The following is a 22,662-nucleotide window of genomic DNA, read 5'->3' as shown; positions in this document are numbered from 1 at the left end:
GTGCCTCATATCTTTCAATTTTTCTAGCTGTTGCTGTTATCCACTGTTTTATAATCTCTACAGCTTCATTGATATTTCTTGTATCCAATCTATATCTTCTGATTAGCCGATCTATGGTTTGTTGTTTTTAAGCCGTTGCTCATGCATGTTCTTTAGGTTACTAGCATCTGCCCTTAATTTTTTGACTTTTTGTTCTAATCGGATTTTCCACTTTGGCTTTGATGCTTTTTCTGTTGTGTGACTAGGTACTTTGATTTTAATGCCTAGTTCATTAGTGACTATTACAGCTGCACTGTACATTAACTGGTTCGTTTCCAAGATGGATCCCGATTCAATTGTTGAAAACACTGCATTAACCATTTTCATGATAGGGGCCAAAATTTTCTTAGGCACAGTTTTTAGTGATGGTAAACGTTGCCTTTCCTCATTAAGCAGAAAATGCTCCATGATCTTATCCTTCAATTCTTTTTCGTTTTGAGTTAGTTCATCAGTTGGTTCAGTGATAACTGGTTCTAGTGGTGGTGATGTTATTTCCTCCCCGAGAGCTTCTTCTGGGAGTTCTACTATAATGTCTTTAGTTGTGTCTTGAATATCAGTTATTTCCGCTTGTGATATTGTTTTTTTTGGTTTTGCAATTTGCCTGAATTTCCTCATGTTCAACTTCACTAAACACTTTATTCCGTATAATAAATCACCTTTGATCTGCTAGTCATTGTTCACTAACATTTGAATCTGGATATTGTTCTTTCCATAATTCATACATTCGCTTTAAATTACCTCTTTTTTCTGGCTCTGAGTTGTAGTAACAGGCCATTATGGCACGGTTTTCATCTGCACTATATTTTTGTCATTTTGTTGACTGGTCCACTTGTAGCCCACTTGTCGACGGATGTCCAGGGACCCCAACATCCGCCGCGGCCCTTGTTAACCTACGCGACGACCGATGCGATATAAAATTTTTATTCGTTTCTTTCACCATATTGTATGGGTTGGCGGGGTTTTTTTATGGGGCCAGTTGCCAACCTGACCCCAACCCTCCTCCTTTCTCATCCGGGGTTGGGACCGGCAATGGTGGATTTGTTGTTGTTGTTGTTGTTGTTATTATTATTATTATTGTTAAAATTCACAACACGCATTCATTCTAATCGGGGCTGGACCTTAACAATAATGTCAACAGCCCCAGGCCTGCTGGAACAGCCAGATTTTAACAGCTTTCCTGAAGGCCATGAGAGTAGGTAAGGTCTGGACCTCTGGGGGTAGCTGATTCCAAAGGGTCAGAGCAGCCACAGAGAAGGCTCTCCTCCGAGGGCCCGCCAGCCGACACTGTCTGGCTGATGGCATCTGAAGGAGGCCCAATCTGTGGGATCTTATCGGCCATTGGTAAATATGTGGCAGTAGGCGGTCTCACATGTACGCTGGTCCTAAGCCATGTAGGGCTTTAAAGGTAATAACCAACACCTTGAATTGCGTCCTGAGACCAATTGGTAGCCAGTGCAGCTCGTGGAGGACAGGTGTAACATGGGTGTACCTTGGTACACCCAATATCGCTTGTGCAGCTGCATTCTGGACTAGCTGTAGTCTCCGAACGCTTTTCAAGGGTAGCCCCATGTAGACCGTATTGCAATAATCCAGGCTTGAGCTGACAAGGGCATGAGTGACCGTTTGAAGTGCCCCACAGTCCAAATGGGGCTGCAATTGGTGCACCAGGCAAACCTGGGCAAAGGCCCCCCTGGTCACAGCCGACAGATGGTGTTCCAGTGTCAGCTGTGAATCCAGGAGGACCCCCAAATTGCGGGCCCTCTCTGAGGGGTGTAAATTTTCATCCCCCAGGATCAAGGACGGATTGTCTGGGCTGTCCTTCAGGGGCAACATCCAAAGCCCATCCCACCTGATCCAGCAGAATCGACCTGCTTGGAGTCCCATTGATCTGGGAGCGTGATCAGGTGGGACCAGGAAGTGAACCAGTTCTGTTGCACCCTTGGGAACATCATTGCAATGAATGGGAAGCCCAACACCTTTCCAACAATGATTCCTCTGCACAAATAATCATTGGATGTTTCATCTTCTCTGGGACCTTTTTTCTTCCAGCTCAAGACCACCTTCATCTTCAGCCCCAAAGCCTCTTTCAGGGAGAGAAAAACTTACCAGCACAAACTTGCTTTAAGGTGACTGTCCGGGATACTAACTGAGCTCCAGTGAATGCGCTGCAGGTGACTTCAAGATTAAGATTTGGGGAGGTGATTGTCATCTCAGAATCCAATGTGGTCTTGATATCTGATTTCCACAAGAAAGCCACCCTATCTACCCAATTCTCTGTAGAGCAATTCAGCCGCCATTCTCTGTTTCGAATCCCAACAGGAGTGCAGGTCACTCTCAGCTGAGAGCCCGGCAAACGTCCTGAACAGAAAATAGAGAGACACCATTTGTGAAAGACCACAAAATCACCAGGAGGCCAAAGAAGAAGGAGAAGCAGTAACAGGAATGGTTCAATGGAAGTTTTGCTTGGATTAAAGCAGGGAAAATACGTGTGACACATTTCTATCATAAATAATCCCATAACAATTTTCCCTCTCATGTATGACATTCATTGTGAAGGGGGAGGACCACTAGGGTAAAGGAGGACAGGTACCCCTCATCCGCTGCCTCAACAAATCCCTCTTTATATCAATCCATGGATTGATGGCCCTCCAGGCTCACCTCCTCAAAATCCCCTCAACTCTTTCCCAAAGAGTTTGTGCCTCCATCCACAGAGATGATCCTGAATTGCCTCTCTGGAGATTCCAGCCTCAAAGCAAACTCAGCTCTCTCTTCCCACCACCCCATCCAGCAGCCTTTTTGGCCTGGCCAAATCCAGCCTCCCTGGAGGGAGAAACCTGGAGAGATCTGGGCTGGATCCCCACAGGTTGCCTTCCATGGGGGAAGAATGCAGAACACAACTTGAACTCCACTTCTAATCCATCAGCTCCAGGCATGGGAGATGGTGGGCAGGTTGAAATAGGGAGGAAAACGGTGGTATTGGTGTGAATATAACCAAGGCTAGGTCAGACTATGTTTATTTGATTAATAGGTTTGCATTTAAATACTGATGTCTGTTTAAAAAAAGAATACACAAACTTTACTCTCGGACAATGGCTCAAAAGAAGGGAGCAGCTGATGTGAAGCTCTGGGCTCCCTCGAGAAAATGCATCTCTTCAGAAACTGGACAACTGGACAATCCCACCCACCCCCCAACAGAAAAGCCTCCCACCTCTTCACATCACCAGGTCGAAGGAGAGAGACTAGGAATTTGCTGCCATGGCTGGGATACTTACTAAATACTTTCAGGTCAAAGGTCTTATATTCCAGCTTGTTGTTTCCTCGAACAATTTTTGCAGTGTAAATGCCAGCATCCTCTTCCTCTAGATCGTGGAGAATTAATTTGGTGCAATCCTCGGAGACACTCAATCTGTTCAGCAAAGCTAGTGGGTGAACCTGGAGGTTACATGGATCTGAAAGTCCCATCCAGGCAAATTGGTCAGTGGCATTTTTTGTCCAGAAAATTTCTTCAGGTGTTTTCAATTTGAAAGGATGTCTCCGAAAGGAGGGCACTTCAAAAGAGACAGACTCCCCTAGAAAACCTGTTATGTTTTTTTGTGGTTCAGAAGCTCCTGCAAGGCCAGAGAAAACAGAGGACGCCTTCAACAGACCCCAGACAGAAGACCACCCAACCAAACAGAGAAAATCAATGCTAAGAAATACATGTAGGAAATAAATCACAGTAGTAATGGGGAACTAATTACCCTGACATCAACTGGGAGGCAAATTCTTCATCAAATGGGAGATCAAACAGGTTTCTGATGAGCCTAGATAAGCGATGGTGAATCTTTTTTGGCTCGGGGAGGGGGGACGGGGACGACGCAGGGGCATCGTGCGTGGGTGTGCCGCATTCATAATGCAATGTGCGACACACACACCCCTTCAGTGAGAGACAGGAAAGGAGCAAAACTCTTAATTGTCAAGGCAAAGAAATGAAGACAAAAGAAAATGTATTATCAGCATTCATATTCCTCACTCTCCTGTCCATTCCATCCACACCTGGGTCCTATCTCCACATGGGACCCTTCCTCTCATCCCCAGGGCCTCATCTGGACATACATTCCATCCTCTGATCCTTCAACTACAATGAAGGACTCGCTGCTGGAGGACTCTGGTTTGAGTAGGTCATATTGGGGTGAAGCCATGTTGACTGCTAATTGTTTAATCAATAGGCTGTGGAGCTCCTCCATTAATGATGCTCCATACGCAGTGCTAGATGGGAGAAAGCCATCTCTGGCACATGTGAAGGTGCTTGGAACTCATGTGTGGATTCATATTCCAGAGGCCATTAGGAGAAAAGGACAACCAAAGGCCAGGAAGCTCAGGTTTATGGGCTACGAGCCAGGTTCAAAGAGCTTTCGCTTTAACGATGGAAGCAAAAGAATTGTCATTTCAAGGTCTGCAAGCTTTGCAGAGCAATCTGGAACAGAACTGATGCGCATTTTTGGAATGATTCACTTAGTGATGGTGATACAATTAGTGACGGCAACTCACTTAGTGAAGGTGTCAGCGTTCAGGGAGGAGAAGCTGAAGAAGATATGAAACAAGGGAAGGCAGGATCAGTCAATGCCATGCAGCTCAGAGCGATGGAACGAGGGGATGCCACCTGACAGGTATTCTGCTAGTGAAGTCAAGGTGTGTCATGTATGGTATGAGCCAAGGAACTTTCAGGACGTTTTGCCACTTCCTAAAATGCCAAGTAAAGTGGAAGGAAGCCACGGACAAGGGAATGAAATCCGGTGAACGTAACATGTTCACTTCTATACCTTTGACACAGGGTGGAAAAGACGTAGGGCACAAGGAGGTATACAAGAAGAAAGTTCTACTGAATAAGGAGGTGCAATATAAAGCAAAGTAGTGGCAGAAGGTTTTTGACAGCTGGAAAATGTACACCATGATGAGGTATTTGCACGAACAGTACAGAGTGAAAGCAGAAGGCTGGAACTAGCGTTGGCAGGGGCACATGGCCAGAAAATTTGGCATTTTGACATAGCTTTGACATAATTCTAAACTAGAAATAGTAAGAGAAACCCAACTTACCAGCTCCTAAGAGAACAACTGATAACCATAACCCAAACAGAATCTTGTGGGACATATCAGCAGCTGGCATTTCAACAAAACGAAGCAAAGTCTAATTTCTGCAAAATATAAAGAGTCTGGTTGATTTGCATAATATTTTAATGAGTCTCTAATGTTTCTCAAAATTCTACAGCCTCTCTTTCTTGCAGGCTTTCCGTGTGGGGGAGTTATTGACAGCAGCGCAGGCAAAGACAGATCTTGGGCCTTTAAAGTCCACGGTTGCCTCTCTATTGGTCGAGGCATACTTCCAGATGATCAAGGCAAAGTTTTCCTTCTCAATCACAAATTATTGATCAGCCAACTGTGATTCATATTGAAAACAAATCCTCCGCAAACAAATAATTGTGTTATCTGCCATCGAGGTACTATAATTCCCTGCAGCTGGCTCTCTGTTTTGTCTCCTCTGTCCAGAGAGGCTGCACAGCTGCATTGCCGAATCCAGACCTGTTGTCTCGTTGCATTTCTTCCGTATGCCGGATGAAGAAGGAGCGCCTTCTACAGAAAGGAGGCACCTTCTTCGCAAAGGTGGTTCCCTTCTTTGTATGGACACACAAAGAGGAAGAGGTAAAGCCTGTGGAAACATCTGACACCAGTTCTGAGTGACCACCATCAGCAGTTCAGCGGTTCAAATCTCACCGGCTCAGGGTTGACTCAGCCTTCCATCCTTCCGAGGTGGGTAAAATGAGGACCCGGATTGTTGGGGACAATATGCTGACTCTCTGTAAACCGCTTAGAGAGGGCTGAAAGCCCTATGAAGCGGTATATAAGTCTACTGCTATTGCTATTGCTATTACCATGGGTTTGTAGACAGACTCAAACAAATCTGGATTGTGGAGAGACTGATCTATACATCGACTTCCGCGCTGGCTGTATTAAACACCAAACCAATGGCTCATGTCCCTACAATCACAACAACCCAATAACCAACAATCAACAACCCCAACAACCCAACAACCAACAACCCCAACACCCCAACAATAGCAATAGCAATAGCAGTAGACTTATATACCGCTTCATAGGCCTTTCAGGCCTCTCTAAGCGGTTTACAGAGAGTCAGCATATTGCCCCCAACAATCTGGGTCCTCATTTTACCCACCTCGGAAGGATGGAAGGCTGAGTCAACCCTGAGCTGGTGAGATTTGAACCGCTGACCTGCTGATCTAGCAGTAGCCTGCAGTGCTGCATTTAACCACTGCGCCACCTTGGCTCAACAACCAAGACTAGGCATGCAGGCCCCCCAAGACCATCCAGGTTCACCACTTACAGACCTTAAATGCAACCTCTTCAACTCAAGAAGACTCACATATAAAATGCCAGAATTTCTTCTCCTAAATACGACTCAATTTGACCTTGCAGTTGTCTGCAAAACGTGGTTAAACAAATCCTTTCCAGACTCCATTACCGCTCCAAGTGACTACCATGCCCACCGATCTGACCGTGAAATCCGAAGAGGAGGAGGTGTTGCTGTCTTCTACAAAAAGTCCCTAGATCTGAAAAATATTCAAGTCTCTTCCTGAGACCATTATCTGTGATCTGCCACTAGATACCACAATTCACTTCCTTTTATGTTACAGAGCCCCTGATTAGGACCTTCATCATGCGAGAAGATGAGCTACATGACTAACGTGGGCAGCCCCATGCCCATATCCCATGATCTTCCTTGGTGATCTCAATTTGCCTCTTATTCATTGGCAATTTATAGCCTTCATATCAAAGAGTCTTTTTCGAACAGTGACCACAGCATGACTGATTTTTGTCTAAATTTGCAGGCTTAATAGCAGTGACTGGGAGAGGGATCTTGGAGTCTTAGTGGACAACCAGCTAAATAGGAGCCAGCAACACACTTTCTGCTGACCTGCAGCCCCAGAGATCACGGTCACCAACAAGAACTGCAGATTAACCTCCCACACAAACCTAGAGCCTCATTAGGATACGCCGGTTCCGTATGGAAGAGACACTATCTTGGGCTCAGGGGGTTGATCGGACCCCCTCTTCCACTCCTAATCGAGTGGGTCTACAATTCTTTTGATACTTGTCTGCAGGCATCTTCTTTCTCAGCCAGCGTAATTTTTATTAACTTGTCCTGATCCTGGCCAGATTCTTGGATCGGTGGTGTCCTCCGGATGCCCAAGGGAGTTTGTCAGCCCTCATCCAGAGAAAGGTCTCTGTTGGCCCCTGAAGACGGGCGAGATGGCCTCGATGGGGCATTGGTCGGTCCGTTCCGTCCTCAGCGAAATATCTTGGTGATCTCAATTTGCCTCTTATTCATTGGACCCTCAATGAGTGCACAACTGAAACAACACATACGACCCTGTATAATGCCATCACTACTTGAGGACTCGTTCAATTGGTAACTATTAGCACTAGATTCAACAACTGCCACGATCTAATCTTCTGCAACAATTTAAACGCAATTTATAGCCTTCATATCGAAGAGCCTTTTTCCAACAGTGACCACAGCATGATGGACTTTTGTCTAAATTTGCATCCATACAAAGAATCTCATAATACTGTTGCAGAAAATGGCAGGCTTTAGACTTCTCAGGACCCAGGAAAGGTTTATTTGGCATCCAGGTTCAGAAAGCTAGAGAAATGGCTAGCATTGCAAGTTCTGAACCACCTTTGTTATCGAAGCACACGTTCTTATACATTCTCAAAGGCAGCATAACACGGAAACACCCTTACCCATTTCTTAGTGGCTACCTTGAGGAGAAAGCCTCATAAAGGGGACGGGGTCTTACTTCTCCTTTCGTCTTGGATCATAGGTACTGAGTACGAGTCTCTAAGCGAACTTTAGCTGACCCTTGTGGTCTTGTGAGGCTATTGAACTATGCGGTTAGGCACACTTCCTGTTCTTTTGCAAGCTGCAATTTTGCCTGTGTGGCTTTGAAATATAGAAGTAAAGCCCCCCCCCCGCCCCCGAGAGCGATGTTCCCTCTAATTTTTTTTCAGTGTGAGCGGAAAAGTATAGTGTTTGAGCGGCACATTTTCATGCCTGAGCACCTGAATTTTTTTCCCAGATGTTACCTAAGACAACAATGAAATCAGTATTATTTGAAACTCAAAGTTATGTTTATTCAAGGTACCCGCTTAATTAAAAGTGCTATATAATATCAGTATCACTTAACAACGCTCCTGCTTAGCAACCAAAATGTCGCCTCAGGAACTCTGGCATTGAAGCGTGCAAGTCTTAAAGCTGTCAGGTTACAAGATCCTTGCACCTCTAACCCTTTAGGAAAAAAAACCCCAGAGGTGTTCAAACTTGACAGCTTTAAGACTGGTGTGCTCTGCTGTCTTTTGCTCCACTTTTTCATTCTCTATTTTTAGTTGTTGCTCTAAGCTTAAAGTAGAACCCAAAGCGGAAGCAATTGTGATTTCAAATTGATGCAGTTCCCGTGTTAGTTGGGTAACCTCAAGCCTCATTCCTTCCAATTCTCTGCTATGACTTTGCTCTTTGTGGGATAGCTCTTCCTTCAGCTGGGCAAATTTGCAAGTCAACATTTTTTTTGGTAATAAATCATGGAGCATATTAATACCAATCTCTCTGTAACATAATTTCCTCCTGTTACCTTCTAAGGAATCCCATACTGTAGCAGTGTTTCAGAAACCCATTGCCTTATGTTACAGTTAAAACAGTCCTGTCTGAAGTTGGAGCATTAATCAGGAATCCTTGTATTCAACCAAATAACATCTAATTGATGATTTCCTGTATTTTCTTTGAAACCAGCCAACAACAATGTACAAATATGATCAAGTAAGGCTGCTTTTAGAAAATAGTTTGAATTGCCAAAGATCTGCAGGTTAGGGTACAAATTCCACAAAACAAGAACAACCTCCTAAAGCCATTCATAACAAACACCAGCATCTCTTACAAAGTTGGAATGATGGGTCTAATCATCAAGTAGAAACCTGTCAACCCTAAAAGTCCCAATATAGATCAAACAAAGGATGGCATCTTAAGATAATACTCTCAACTCCTCCAGATTTTATACATTATTCCTAGAGGACCATCATCCATCTTGGATGGGGATAAATATTTGATATGGGCCGTAAGAGAATGTAAGACACTATGCTTAGATTGCCACATGCAACTTTATTTTTTTTTTCAGGTCCCAGTGAGCTTTTATTGAGCCGATTCTCTTAAAAATAAGTCAGGATTTTATAATTCAGCACTTTTGACAATAGGTTCACAGCAGGGGTGGGTTTCTCGCCCCGTTCTAACCGGTTCAGTTGGAACGGGGCCGGCGGCATCCTCATGCATGCACGCAGTGCACGCATGCGTACTAGCGTCTGTGCGATGCTCCAGCTGCTCCTGGAGGATCGCGCAGGAGCTGCATGCATTCTGCGCATGCGTGGAAGCGCAGAACTCGTCAAAACCGGGTAAGAAACGCGGGCGGGCGGGTGGATCCTTCGGTGTTCCCGGAAGTTACTTACTTCCGGGTTCGCCGACCAACCGGTTCGCAGGGACTGCCGCGAACCGCCTGAAACCCACCCCTGGTTCACAGCCTCCCTTTATAGACTCATGTACATATGCTGTGCCAAAATCTTAGCTCTGCTGGACATTTGCCAGTTCCAAACAAAAAATAATCCTCCCCTCCCAACCTACCCCTTGTTGACAAATTCTAGCCCTCACTGTTCGTATTGGACATGGCCTGAACTGAACCAAGGATCAATGAAATACAACATTGCTTGAACGGAATGAAAAAGTATGTTCCCCAAATTTTCCAGTTTCAAGCAAGGGAAAATTGACTTATTCTCTTCCAGACATTGCCACCCCCACATTGTAGATTGTAGATTGTAGAAGTTTATTTGTATGCCGCCCTTTTCCCTGGGGGGACTCAGGGCGGCTCACAACCCAAAGGGGAGGGGGAGACAAACTTTTAACATATAAGACAATACATAATTAAAAACACAACAACATTCGGGCGGGTTACAGTCTTAGCCCCAGGCCTGACGGGATAGCCAGATTCTGAGGGCTGTGCGGAAGGTCTGGAGGGTGGTGAGGGTACGAATCTCCATGGGGAGATCGTTCCATAGGGTCGAAGCTGCCACCGAGAAGGCTCTCCTCCGCGTAGTTGCCAGTCGGCATTGACCGGCAGATGGAACTTGGAGGAGGCCTAATCGATGAGATCTAATAGGTCGCGTGGAGGTAATTGGCAGTAAGCGGGCTCTCAAGTTAAATACAGCAAGGCTGTATCTTTGTGTTAACCTCCCTTCCCCCTCCCTCTCCCCCCTTCCCCTTGCACAGGACTCCAGAATGTTGCCTGAGGAGTAGGGTTGCAGCAGGGAGATTCCTCCTCTGGCTGCTCCAACGTCCCCCCCCCTAACCAACTTTAAATGGACAACTTCAGTTCAATTTACATGAAACAGTCACTTTAGTCACCTCCTCCGCCGTGCTTTTGAGGAGCCATCGGGGCTTTTTTCCCTGCTCCCGCCCCTCCGCCGCCTTCCTATTGGCTCCCGTAGCCTCAAGGCTCCTCAAAGCCGCAGCGCCGGGCAGCAAATCCGGCGGTGCTGTTAGAGAAGGAGGAGGCAGCAGCAGTTAGTCCGGTGGTGGCGGGGGCTTTGGGGCTTCACAATTACCGTCAGTCACCCCGTACTCATCAAAACAAGTCCAGGGCCAGTTGGCCAGCGCCTGAAAAGGACCTCCTCCCCAGCTTCCGGAGCCTGTGGCAGTAGAAATCCCTGCGCGGGAGTTGAAAAATCCTGCGCGGTGTTTTCTTGCCATGTGCGTGGCCGCGCAGCCGCGCACCTTAGTGGGAACAGTGCCCGAGAGGCTGTCCAGCCTGACCCAGTAGGTTTCACACTTAATGTCCAAATCTGACTTTACGTCCTACTTTATTCCCTCTTCTAGACTCTATTAATATCCACAATTGAGTCTAGCCTGTTAGATTAACAATATAAGCATGCAGGATAGAGAATAGCGAAAAAAGCACGGATACAAGCAATACACATCTTAGGGCTTAACTTCCGGAATCACTTTCTCTACTTCTAAGAGTGCAGTTTGAATATAGGAGCTAGTATCTGAAGCTTCATCTTCCTTGAGGGTATGTGGGATTAGGCTTTCCATTAACATTAACTCCTTTTCAGCCCGTATCTCTTTTACAGACCTCATAACGAGCTGTTTAAGCAAGGGTTTTATGCAAGGGAGGAAGGCTAAACTTGCGATTCCACATAATAAAAGAAATAGCATTTGCTTAATCCAACCTGTTCCTGGTAGCCAAGGGAACCACACATCTGTCCCTTGCATTCTTTTTTGTTTCCTTCCTCCTGGCCCCACCTAATGGGACCATTTGTTCATTCTAACCAATATCTGATTCCACCTTTTGTCTCCCTGGGTCTCCTACCCCTTCAGTGTCAACCACTTCATGTTAAGGCTACACAGGTGGAGGGCACTGATGCCAGAGACACACTCTCTCTTTCTCTTTTTAAACACTTAAACACATCAACAAAGACAAGCATGCAAGCTAAAACAGCACAGGAACTAAATGTTTCATTCTTTTTCTGCTAGAAGGGCAAAATTCGGTATCCATATTCTACAATACCCTGCTGCAACCAAAACCCCTCATAATTATCTCCTATTAGTTGGTTTTGTCGTTAAATCAAATCATTAAATTTTTAAACACCACTACTTTGTGGGGAATAGACAGCATGAAGTTTCTACTCAATTCCAAGAGCCTAGGAAACAGTTTGTGTCACCTGAGCTGTGAAGTATGGGTTCACACGCTCCAGGAACGAAATAAACAGGTAAAATCATTTAAACACACAATAACTACAAGGATGAAACTTTTCTCGTAAATGACCTTAAAACATTTCCTGGGTTGTTGCTTTAAGGTATAAGGAAGGAAGGAAGGAAGGGAAAAAAAATACTTCTCTTTACTTAAGGACTCCCCCCCCCCCTTCACTCAGTTTTCTGGGTCCGACAAACTGAGCGAAGGCAATTTCTGCCAGTTTAAAATTCTTGTCCTTTTGAATTGGAGACATCTTAGTTTCAATTACCTAGAGAGAGCACAAAGACTTAGACACACATATACATACCATGTATATGAAATACCATGAAACACTTTCAGGCCTGGGGGAGGTTCTGTCCCCTTAAATCTTCAATTTTCCTTCCTTGGGTAACATGTGGCTCATTCTCCAAGCATGGGAAAACTCAGAACGCAGTTTAAATCCTAACTACACTACCATTTCCCAGAGCTTCAAGCCCAAGCTGAGAAGCTGACTTATTTTGCCAGTTGGTCAAACATATTAAAATCAATTCAACGCCATTCAATTCTAGATTAAGGTGACCAGATTTTCAGATTGGTAAAGAGGGACACCTTTGACCGGGGATGGGGGGGGTGGGGGGGCTTGATTAAAAATTTTATATGGAGCAACAAAATTTTTCATATAATGCAAAAATAGTGTTGTATTTTTTTTTATTTCAACATAACTACAATTTACAAATATAAATTGTAACTGTTGCCAAACATCCAAATTTTGATCATGTGACCATGAGGATGCTGCAATGGTCGCTAAGTGTGAAAATGGTCGCTAAGTGTGAAAAGTGGTCATCAGTCACTTTTTTCAATGCCATTGTAACTTTGGTCACTAAGCCCATTGCACCACCTTTCTTGCCACAGTTCCTAAGTGAATAACTGCAGCTGATAAGTTAGTAGCATAAGTGAATCTGGTTTCCCCATTTGACTTTGTCAAAAGGTCACAAAAAGCAATTACATGACCCCAGGACACTGAAGCCATCATAAATACGAATCTGTTGCCAAACATCAAAATTTTGATCACATGACAATGAGGATGCTGCAACAGTCGCTAAGTGTGAAAATGGTTGCTAAGTGTGAAAAATGGTCATCAGTCACTTTTTTCAATGCCATTGTAACTTTGGTCACTAAACAGCCATGTTCCTGACTTAACACCCACCATGATTCACTTAACGTGGCAATAAAAGGTCACAAAATGAGGCAAAAATCATTGAACAAACGTCTCCCTTAGCAACAGAAATTGGGGGATCAATCCTGGTCGTAAGTCGAGGATTACCGGTAGCCAATTGCAAAAGGCAACTTTACTTGGAACAGGTGAGATTGTGCCTGGATCCCTTTCATGCCAACATCCCATCCTGTCCATGGGGAGAACTCCACAGGCGGACAAAAGCCCCAATCCCCTCTCAACCTCCAGCTGACTCTGCCATCCGCCATAACCACACATGCCCCTCAAAGGCAAAACTCAGGGGGCTGAATTCTACAGGGGGAGGAGTAAAGGGGGGTTTTGAGGGGCAGCCCAAAGCACCATCTGTCTAAATTTGCGTCAGGCAGGCAGTAACATTTTCATAGACCATGATCAGAGAAGCAGCTGATCCTATGGAGAGACTCCTCCTGCATTCAGTCCCAGGCCTACAAGTGGAAGTACCCCTTCCTTCCTTCCTTCCTTCCTTCCTTCCTTCCTTCCTTCCTTCCTTCCTCCTTTCACCTTCCTTCCTTCCTTCCCTCCCTCTTTCTTCCTTCTAGCCTTCCTCCCTTTCCATTCTTTCTCCTTCCTTCCTCTTGCCTATCTACCTTCTGTCTTTCTGCTCTTTAGATCTCTCTTCCTCCTTCCTTCCTTCCTCCTTCCATCCTTTCACCAAAAATCAGGATGTTTTATTAGCATCAGCATCATTCTGCTGAAAATGCCAGATTCTGTGGTACTTCTGGATGAAATTTAGAAAATTAAAGAGACACGAGGAACCATTATATAATTTCACTTGGCAAAACTCCGATTAAAATAATAGCAACAAAATGTAGGGTTTTTTAATTTTAAAACTCTAGCAAAACATAGATTTATTTCCAGTTTAGTTAATTAATGTCATTATAAAAAGGAATGCAATTGATTAAATAAAAATGACTTTTTCTTTTATTAAGAATACTTATTCTACATTAAACTAGAAAATATTTCATAGGCCCTTCCAGAAGTTTGTTACAAGTTTTCAGGAATGCATGCATTCTTGAAACTGATACCATGTAATGTTAAAAAGCAGATGGCTAACTAAGTACACTAAAAACCATCTTTAATTATTTGCTACTTGAGGCCAATAGCAATGATGAAGAAATTTCTGTCATCCCCAGTGACAATATTTTTAGGGCCAAAATATAAAACTCTGTATATTGGATCTGTTGAATGGAGAAAGGCCTGCTCCCCCCCCCCCCCCAATGAGATGCCTTCCACGATAATAGGAGAGGAGAGCCAGCCTGGAGACAGCAATCACAAGGCAGAAAGTAGCTGAGAGAAGGGGTGCGGGGGTTGGGAGAAGGCATGGGAACAGGCTCCCAGCAGTGGCTGCTCGGATTTGCCATTTGAGAGAGAGAGAGGGAGGGAGGGAGGAGGAGGAGGAAGAGGGGAGGGAGGGAGGGAGGGAGAACGCAAGTGTGTGTATCCCTCCTTCCTTCAGCCCAACACTCTCGCTGGCATTCTGGCCAGACGAAAAGGACTGCAGAGGGTCTCCTCGAGTCTAGGGCAGCGAGTCATTCGATGGGAAAGTTGCCTCTTGGAAGGAATGACCCGGCTTGGCTCCCGCTTCGTCTCTCCTGTCTCTTCGCTTCTCCATTCGGTCGTTTGAGGAATGCTCCCCACCCTCCCATGTTCTATTTGTAACACACTTTCTGCAGCCCCGGAGATCACGGTCACCAACAAGAACTGCAGATTAACCTCCCACACAAACCTAGAGCCTCATTAGGATACGCCGGTTCCGTTTGGAAGAGACACTATCCCGGGCTCAGGAGTTGATCGGACCCCCTCTTCCACTCCTAATCGGGTGGGTCTACAATTCTTTTGATACTTTTCTGCAGGCATCTTCTTTCTCAGCCAGTGTAATTTTTATTAACTTGTCCTGATCCTGGCCAGATTCTTGGATCGGTGGTGTCCTCCGGATGCCCAAGGGAGGTTGTCAGCCCTCATCCAGAGAAAGGTCTCTGTTGGCACCTGAAGACGGGCGAGATGGCCTCGATGGGGCATTGGTCGGTCCGTTCCGTCCTCAGTGAAATATCTTGGTGATCTCAATTTGCCTCTTATTCATTGTACCTTCAATGAGTGCACAACTGAAACAACACATACGACCCTGTACAATGCCGTCACTACTTGAGGACTCGTTCAATTGGTAACTATTAGCACTAGATTCACCAACTGCCACGATCTAATCTTCTGCAACGGTTTAAACGCAATTTATAGCCTTCATATCGAAGAGCCTTTTTCCAAGAGTGACCACAGCATGATGGACTTTTGTCTCAATTTGCATCCATACAAAGAATCTCATAATACTGTTGCAGAAAATGACAGGCTTTAGACTTCTCAGGACCCAGGAAAGGTTTATTTGGCAGCCAGGTTCAGAAAGCTAGCGAAATGGCTAGCATTGCAAGTTCTGAACCACCTTCGTTATCAAAGCACACGTTCTTATACATTCTCAAAGGCAGCGTAACACGGAAACACCCTTACTCATTTCTTAGTGGTTACCTTGAGGAGAAAGCCTCATAAAGGGGATGGGGTCTTACTTCCCCTTTTGTCTTGGGTCATAGGTACTGAGTACGAGTCTCTAAGCGAACTTTAGCTGACCCTTGTGGTCTTGTGAGGCTATTGAACTCTGCGGTTAGGCCCTTGCTTCCTGTTCTTTTGCAAGCTGCAATTTTGCCTGTGTGGCTTTTTAATATAGAAGTAAAGGGTCCCCGAGAGGCTGTCCAGCCTGACCCAGTAGGTTTCACACTCAATTTCCAAATCTCACTTTACGTCCTACTTTAATATGACTCCTAAATAAAGCTTCAAAAAAGCAAACTACAATCTCATAGCTGCCCCCCTCTCACCTCTAGATTGGCAAATCCTATTCAATGACTGCAGAAGGCCATTATAACACTTTTCTCCCTGGTGGTCCCCCATCCACATCTCTACCGGTTCGTTCACAAAATGGGCCGCCCTCTCCCAGCAACCGACTCATCCAATTGGCCAAAGGCGAAGGATACTTTCATTGTTCTCAGTCTTAGACCCATTTTCCCCACCACCTCTGGGCTAATACACCTGGTGCGTTTGAAGTCTAAAAGGCCCAGCATCCTTTCCTGGGCACCAGTTGAGGGTACCCTTAGTCCTACTGGGATGGCCTTGGGGCCCACATGAGGACTTACCAGGGGGTCAAAACCCTTGGAGTTGGTTTTGCTTTCCCCTGAAGTGGCTGGAGTTTCTAATCTCCTCCTGGCCTGGAGGAGGAATATCAATGACTTCCACACCTTTCAGGGCTGTTTTGCAGTGTTTCACTGGCTCCTTGTCAGCTTTTCCCCCTCCAGTTGAAGGTGGTTTTGGGCCAGGCTTAGAGTAGCAAGAGTTCCCACATCTGAAACATGCCGTCAATCTGGGCTTGGTTGATGACGCCCCCCACACACACTTTTGCTGCTCTAGGGACATCTCTCAAAGCAGGAGGTGGGTTTTTAGTCCAACTGCTGCCCCCACTGTATCGATTTCTGACTAGGTTAATTTCCACATCAGCAGCCAGCACATACTAGTGTAGCAGGTCTCGGTGTGTGTTTGTGTGTGTGCTGTTCACACAGCTCTGGTACACATCGTCCTTAAGGCCATCTCTGTAGCTGTCCCCTCATCATCCTGGCTGCTCTTCTCTGCACCCTTTTCTAGAGTCTCAACCTCTATTTTATGGTGTGGGGACCAAAACTGGATGCAGGACTCTAGGTGTGGCCTTACTGAGGCTTTATAGGGTGGTATTAGGACCTCCCTTGATCTTCTATTAATGCAGTTTAGGATTGCGTTGGCTTTTTTGGCTGCTGGCTCCTATTTAGCTGGTTGTCCACTAAGACTCCAAGATCCTTCTCCCAGTCACTGCTATTAAGCCTGCAAATTGAGACAAAAGTCCATCATGAGGTGGTCACTGTTGGAAAAAGGCTCTTTGATATGAAGGCTATAAATTGCGTTTAAACCGTTGCAGAAGATTAGATCGTGGCAATTGTTGAATCTAGTGCTAATAGTTACCAATTGAACGAGTCCTCAAGTAGTGACGGCATTATACAGGGTCGTATGTGTTGTTTCAGTAGTGCACTCATTGAGGGTCCAATGAATAAGAGGCAAATTGAGATCACCAAGGAAGATCATGGGATATGGGCATGAGGCTGCCCACATTAGCCATGTAGCTTCTCGCATGATGAAGGTCCTAATCAGGGGCTCTGTAACATAAAAGGAAGTGAATTGTGGTATCTAGTGGCAGATCACAGATAATGGTCTCAGGAAGAGACTTGAATATTTTTCAGATCTAGGGACTTTTTGTAGAAGACCGCAACACCTCCTCCTCTTCGGATTTCACAGTCAGATCGGTGGGCATGGTAGTCACTTGGAGCGGTAATGGAGTCTGGAAAGGATTTGTTTAACCACGTTTTGCAGACAAATGCAAGGTTGAATTGAGTCGTATTTAGGAGAAGAAATTCCAGCATTTTATATGTGAGTCTTCTTGAGTTGAAGAGGTTGCATTTAAGGTCTGTAGCGGTGAACCTGGATGGTCTTGGGGGGCCTGCATGCCTAGTCTTGGATGTTGGGGTGTTGGGGTTGTTGATTGTTGGGTTGTTGTGATTGTAGGGACGTGAGCCATTGGTTTGGTGTTTAATACAGTTGGTGCGGTAGTTGGCTGGCTAAGCCGCGAGGGAGCAAGCGGCAATGAGCAGGAAGGGAAATGGGTTCCGACCAGTATCGCTGCCTCCTCCCTCTGAGAGCCCCAGCAGTGGGAAAACCAAGGTGCCTTTGCCAGCCTCTCAGCTGAGCGGACCCATCCAGCCTCGCCCCCCGTTTCTCTCTCTCTCTCTCTCCCTCCCTCCTGCGGGAGGTGAGCACTGCTGCGGAGAAAACAGGCGGAGAGGGAGAAGGCATCCAATGTTCCCTCTAATTTTTTTTCAGTGTGACTGGGAAAGTATAGTGTTTGAGCGGCACATTTTCATGCCTGAGCATCTAAGAGAGCCACAGTTTGAACTGCTGCCACGTCTGCTGGACATTTGCGCAACCTTCCAAGCGTCAAACGCCGATTGCGAGCGAGGTTTCAGCCTGATGAATGCCAGGCATGAAAATGGGCCGCTCAAACACTATACTTTTCCGCTCACACTGGGGGAAAAAAGCCTCTCTGCTCAGGTTTTACATTGTTAGACTGGGTAGAGAGAGACATGGCACCACCAGCCTGGTCCTGGCATTTTGTGGGCAACCCGTCCTCTCACATTCTTTGGAATGCAACCTATCACATTTGAATTAGATTTTGCCAATTGTCCTATTAAAAGATAATCCTATTATTCTAAAATATGACTAACTCAATATTAAAAACTGTAAATATTTAATGCTGATAAATAATAGCAGTAATTGTTATTTAATATGACTAAAATCAGTATTGATATATCAATATAATATCAATCAAAATTGACAATAAACACTAAATACAAATATATAATGTGGAATATAAATGTAATAAATATAATATATAAATGCAATATAAATGTAATAAAATAATTTATCATGAAACTCTCCCTCTTTAAAGTAGTAAGATCAATTAAATCGTCTAGCAAGTTTGGACTATGTGTTGTGTTATGTTACTTAAGAATATACATACCTCAGAATCAGATACAACATCTACGTCTTTCCAACTGAGTCGATAAAATCATATGCCATGCCAAAACTATTTTAAATAAAGATATGGAATTAATCAAGTATTGCATTTATTTTTCAAAATGAAAAATTATTTCATAGTTTATAAAAAACTATTTTTTATTATTTCAGTTTTGTACCCCATCTTTTCATCTCCAAGGCATTCAAAGCAGCTAACAGATTTTTTTAAAAATTGAAATCCACTTAAAAACTGGTATGAACATCCCCATAATCTAATTCAAAAAGCCTGGCTAAAAAGGGAATTATCCTTTTCTAAAACCAAAAAAGAAAGAAGAACTGCCGCAGGATTGTATTCCGTAGTATTTAATCAATGCATAGTTTTCAAATGTAATCCAAATTATATATCTAAACATCATAAATCATTTAAATATCAGAAGATCCCAGCATTGTTTTTTCTGATCTCTTGGCAGAAAGGAGGTGTACTGGCATGTTATGGAATTTAAAATGATGAAGTCCATGACACAAATTGCACAATAGGAAATCCAGGCCAGAATGCATTTAACTCGCCAGGGACCAGAATTTAGCAGGCCCAGGGGGAAAAAAGTAGGTAAGGCCACTTTATAGCTAAATTTGATATCATTAAAAATAAAATAGGATTAAAAGAGGAAAAGGTAATTCAAACATGGTTTCAGTATGGACAGTTACAGGCCAGATGGGAAAAAGATCAAAAAATTGGTTTTACGCAAAATGAGGATAATTTACTAAAACAAATTAGGGATCAAAGTCAAATGCATATAAAAAGGTTATACAATGTATTAATAGAAATGGATTCAGAAACAGAATTAGTCAAAGATTGTATGATAAAGTGGGCACAAAATTTTGAAGAACCAATAATGTTGGATACATGGGAAAATATATGGGTAAGAAATGTAAAATTCACACAAGCTGTCAGCATCACTCCATTACATAATTAGGAAAGAAAGACTAGAGACTCCATGGGAAGGAAATCCAAAGTACTTTTACTAATTATAAATGGTAAGCAAGCAGTTGCGAAGCAAAGTCTACTTAATTAGGCGCGAAAGCAATTGATATATAGAATAGCCCATTCCCCACCCCTTAGTATCATAGCTCCAGGCCAATCATAAGTCCTTCAAGTGTCAGGTGTGAGATAACTTCAAAAGGCATCACGAAGATGGAATGTCGAGGCCGTTATTCTACGCGGAAAGGTCTCACGCATGCGCCATCTGAGCATCTCGAACATCCTAGAAGACTCCTCCAGCACATTAATTAACCCCTCCCAAATACCAGCCCTCCCTCCCCGTTTCATGGCAGCTGAAGCAACAGCAAGGCAGAAGCTGACATCCGGCCGTCCCCCGGAAAAAAGGCAGTCAGGCCGGAAAAAAAAAAAAAACGAAATAGACAAACAACAAAACACAAAAAGAAGAAGGAGGGGGGGAAAGAGAGTCAAGGCTTGTTGGGATAAGCAGCATAAAATTCTTGAAGTAGGCGGGGAGCACGAACATGGGATTTATCAACCCATTCTGTGTGTGAGGGAGGGAAGTGCTTCCAAGCCACCAGGTATTGGATGCGATTACGGTGCTTGCGAGAATCAAGAATGGCACGAACTTCAAAGTGACGTTCCCCATCAATAAGCAATGGAGCAGGTGGAGGTTCATCTGGGGGACATAAGTGGGAAACCCGAACAGGTTTGATGAGGTTAATGTGGAACACCGGGTGGATTCGGTTGAGATGTTTTGGCAATTGTAAACGAACAGAAACAGGATTGATGACCTTTACAATAGGGAAAGGGCCAACATATTTGGGTCCCAACTTCTTTGACTTCTGTGTAGTGTGCAGGAATTTCGTGGACAAATATACCAAATCCCCAGGCCGGTATTCATAGGGCTGAGAGCGTTTTTTATCCGCTTGCTTCTTATGGGCTTTATGTGCCGCGTCCAAAGTGGAGAGGGTCAACGGCCAAATTCTACTGAGACGCTCACTCCAGTCCGCAATTGAAGGGACTTGTGGTTGGACACTAGGCAATTCGGGAATGGGAACAAAATCTTGACCGTAAATGACCCGAAAAGGGGTGAAACCCGTGCTGGAGTGAACCGAGTTGTTGTAGGCTACCTCAGCATGTGGTAACAAGTCCACCCAATCGTCTTGTTGATAATTGATGAAACAACGCAAATATTGCTCAAGCACGGAATTAGTACGTTCACAGCCGCCATTAGTCTGAGGATGGTAGGCGGAGCTAAGGCCCTGGGCGGAGCCAATGCGTTTGAGAAATTCCTTCCAAAAATTAGATGTAAATTGGACCCCACGATCGGAGATAATACGGTCGGGCACTCCATGCAAACGGTAGATGTGGGAAATGAACAGTTTAGCTAATGCCTTGGCGGAAGGAATTTTGTGACAAGGCACGAAATGAACTTGCTTGGAAAACAAATCAGTGACCACCCATATAACGGTATGCCCCTGGCTTTCGGGAAGCTCAACAATAAAGTCCATAGAAATCTCCTTCCAAGGGGCAACCGGGCGAGCGACAGACTGGAGCAGTCCTTGCGGTTTCCCTGGTGGTTTTTTGGCGGCAGCGCAAACTGGGCAACTGGCCACATAAAGTTCAATGTCCTTTTTTAAAGAGGGCCACCAGAATTGTCTCTTCACGAGGTGCAAAGTTTTTACGAATCCAAAATGACCCGCCAATCTGGAGTCATGAGCTCGACGAAGGACCAGTAGCCGTAGGGACGCAGGGATGTATAATTTAGCACCAATCCACGGTAGATCGTCCCTCATGGTGCACTCGTCCCGATGGTTCAGGAACCAGTCGTCGTGAGGGAGAGCTTTTTTAAGGTCAGAAAGTAGATCTTGAGGCACCTCCCTCTGTGCTTGGGCCTGTTGACGCGTGAGTACCGGAGCTGCCAGGAGCGGTTGGACGATACTCAGTTTAGAGCAATTATATTGAGGTAATCTGGACAAAGCATCCGCCATGAAGTTCTTCCCTCCCGGGATATACTTTAGAGTGAAATTGAAACGGTTGAAATATTGGGCCCATCGCATTTGTTTGGGGGAGAGACGATGAGGCGTCCGCAACGCTTCCAAGTTCTTGTGGTCAGTCCACACCTCAAATGGGTGTTTAGCGCCCTCTAGGAAATGGCGCCACGTAGCCAGGGCCCACCGGACCGCGAAAGCCTCCTTTTCCCAAACCGCCCAACGCCTCTCCGTGTCAGTGAGCTTTCGGGAGGTGTACGCGCAAGGCTGCAGGTTACCTTGGTCGTTGGCTTGCAGCAGAATGGCCCCTACGGCAACATCACTGGCATCAGCCTGGACGACGAAAGGCCGGTCGAGGTCAGGATGCTTAAGGACTGGTTCAGCGGCAAAGAGGCGTTTAAGTTTCTCGAATGCCGCCTGGCATTCCATGTTCCAGTCCAAAGGCTTAGTAGGTTTAGGTTTCGGGTCGCCTTTCGTCTTGAGCAAATTAGTAATAGGAAGAGCAATGTTAGCAAAAGAGGGAATGAACTGACGGTAGAAATTAGCGAAACCCAAATTTTTTTGCAATTGCTTACGAGTTTTGGGCGCGTCCCATTCAGTGACCGCCCTCACCTTCTCAGGGTCCATTTCAATGCCATCAGGTGAGATGCGATAGCCAAGATAGTCAATTTTAGTTTGGTGAAACTCACACTTAGACAATTTGGCATAGAGGTCAGCGGCACGGAGTTTTTTCAAAACAGTGCGCACCAGAGCGACGTGGTGGTCATAGGTGCGGGTATAGATAAGGATATCATCCAAATATACGATAACTCCTTTGTACAGATGATCGTGCAAGATGTCATTAATAAGTTGCATGAAAACAGCAGGAGCCCCCTGTAGGCCAAAAGGCATGACCCGGAACTGAAAGCAACCAAGAGGGCAGTT

Source organism: Thamnophis elegans, chromosome 17 (genome assembly GCF_009769535.1).
Source record: "Thamnophis elegans isolate rThaEle1 chromosome 17, rThaEle1.pri, whole genome shotgun sequence".
In the NCBI taxonomy this organism is placed as follows: Eukaryota; Metazoa; Chordata; class Lepidosauria; order Squamata; family Colubridae; genus Thamnophis; species Thamnophis elegans.
The sequence above is the reverse complement of the archived record's forward strand: the minus strand, read 5'-3'. Positions refer to the sequence as shown.